The sequence below is a fragment of the Galeopterus variegatus genome, unplaced genomic scaffold (assembly GCF_000696425.1).
Source record: "Galeopterus variegatus unplaced genomic scaffold, G_variegatus-3.0.2 Scaffold2317, whole genome shotgun sequence".
Lineage (NCBI taxonomy): Eukaryota > Metazoa > Chordata > Mammalia > Dermoptera > Cynocephalidae > Galeopterus > Galeopterus variegatus.
Genome location: NW_007728428.1, coordinates 210,370 through 212,972, shown reverse-complemented (window position 1 = coordinate 212,972; position 2,603 = coordinate 210,370).

Below are 2,603 nucleotides of genomic sequence, written 5' to 3'. Positions count from 1 at the left end.
AACCCTCGGCGGGAGCGCCGCTGCGCTTCCCAAGCGGCGCACTGTAGCAGTGCACCACCGGCACCGGGCCGGCCCACAAACATCTTTTAAAACAAATTTTTCTTTTTCTTTTTAAAGAAGAAGAAACAGATTTGGTTTAAGTTAAAAGACAGTCACAATGAGGCTTTCTTATGTATGAAAGACATTGACAATCAGCCCCATGGGGTTTATGTAATTTGAGAATATAGCTTTAAAAATCATATTACAGGCAGCAATACTTAAGATTAATACAGAGGCCATTTACCTTTTTATTACATGTTTTATTAGCACTTAGCAGCTTGATTTATGAAAGAAAAAAATGAGTACAGTGTGTCAAAAGATAAAGACTGTGCTATAAAAATTAACCACGAAGGTAACACTCAACTCCTCAGTTTTAGGAGAGAAAGTAGCTGAAAGTTTTCTGCACAGAGTGTGGCTGTGGGTTCCCTGGAGGTGATCACCCAGGAAGGACTGAAGAGAAATGTCAGAGCGGACTTCTCTGGGGAGGTGGCGATTATGGAAAGACCAAAAGGAGCAGGTTTATGACTAGGAAATGGGAGACCAATCCAGATAGAGGGAAGAGCATTTGCAAAGGCCCTAAGGCAAGAAAGAGGTTGGCGTGTTGTATGAACAGGTGGAAGGGAGGTGTGGTTGGAGTATCTTTGGCAGGTGGAGAGGTGGAGCATGGTAAAGTGTGAAGTTTAAGACATATGTGGTTAAATTGTTTTTTAATGAAAAAATATGGTTTGTTAATTAAAACCTTAGCTTACTTGTGAATGAGTTGAAAAGTTATTGTGCCTATAATAAAATCGTGTACATAAATTTTAACAAACCAATTCCATTTCTATGGATTCGAAGAACATGATTGTGTGTGTGTGTGTGTGTGTGTGTGTTTATATTCAAGGGTGTTTAGTATAGTGTTGCTAACTTGTATTTTTTAGTCATGCTTATTCCATTCCCAAGGCTTCATTCTTTTGTCCAGCGTTCTGGAAGATAGATCATGTTTTTGTTATTACTCACTTTTTCTACTTTATGTTACCTTTANTTTTTTATTTTTATTTTTTCACAAAGTCAGAGCTCATTTAATAAAATAAACCCTTCTACCTTTCTTCTCCTTATTTGTTTCAAAATACATTAATGATACATAAAAATACTTTCCTTGCCCATTGTCCTCTCTCCTGTGATGGAGGGGGGAGGAGGTGGGGGCAGCCAGGACTGGTGAGAATGGGGGACAACAGCCAGAGTGAGTTACGGAGCAGCTCTTCCCTCCCTGAGGAGGACAGTGTGTGGCACATGTGGTCAAAAGAGAGATCTACCTCAGCCTCTGGCCTGGGAAAGCCATCTGTCTTGATATCAGGGGCTACAAAGCCCTTTAGACTGTGGACAGGAGGATGGAAAAACAGTGAAGGGGAAAGGGCTGGGGTTGGGGCGTGGGGTGGGGAGACTGGCACCTTGTCCCCTTGCAGCCTGGTGGACACGGCTACAGGTGGAGACAGCTGCCTGGTGCAGACTGCTCCGGGGCCTGGCCTGGTAGTGAAGAGGCCCACCAGCCAGCTGGACTAACAGACACCTGGGCTCTGCAGGCCACAGGCCACAGGGGTGGCCCACTCCAAAGCATGTCACCAGCAGAGAAGAGGGGCTAGCTTGAGCAGAGGCTCTCTTAGGAATGCCAGCCACCCATCTGCCTGCCCTGTACAGACTCATGGCCCTCTCTCCCTAATTCTCCGCCCACCCCCCCAGGGCCCGGACCCTACTACAATGAAGGGGTAAGGGGCCCAGTGAAGGGGTAAGGGGCCCAGAGCTGACTGCTGGACCCTGGGCCGTCTTGGCACCCAGGTGTCATCGTTCTTTAAGCTCACCCCTCTGCTTCCTGCAGGGTCAGACCGGGCAGTCCAGCACAGACAAGATTGGGACTCAAGCTGACCCAAAGCACAGGGAGGGTCTGTTCAAAGATAGTAAAGAGAAACCGGGGTTGGGATGCTGATGCTGACTCTGCACCTGTCACTGATACCGAGACCGGCAGGCAGACGAGCTCTACGTGGTGGCTCACTCCATCCCAACACCCAGGCCCTTGAAGCCCACCCCACTGCCTCCGGATCCACCCAGCTAGACAAATTTGTCCGATCCTCTGAACATAGTCATTAGCTTTGTTTCCTGTTTTGCTAAAATTCACATGAAATTGAATGTCGATGACAGTGCCACTGTCGTACCTTGATAGTTTTGGAGTCGGGGTGGAGGGAAGGTCAGGCTGTTGAGGGAAACTCATCCCAATTATTTGCTCTTTGTGTATTTGTGTGGGGGGACCACACGGTGAAGACTTTCCGTGCTGGTTTCACTGTCAGTATTTCTCACTGTGAGTGTGAGTTTAGGAAAAGCTCCCAGTGGACCTAGCCCAGGACCTCAAATCTAACACCCGGGCCCAGTTCTGCAGCAGAAAAACATCCTCTTCCAAGAGCCTGGGCTCTTATCCTTGGTATTTGCAAGGTGGACCTAGCCCAGGACCTCAAATCTAACACCCGGGCCTAGTTCTGCAGCAGAAAAACATCCTCTTCCAAGAGCCTGGGCTCTTATCCTTGGTATTTGCA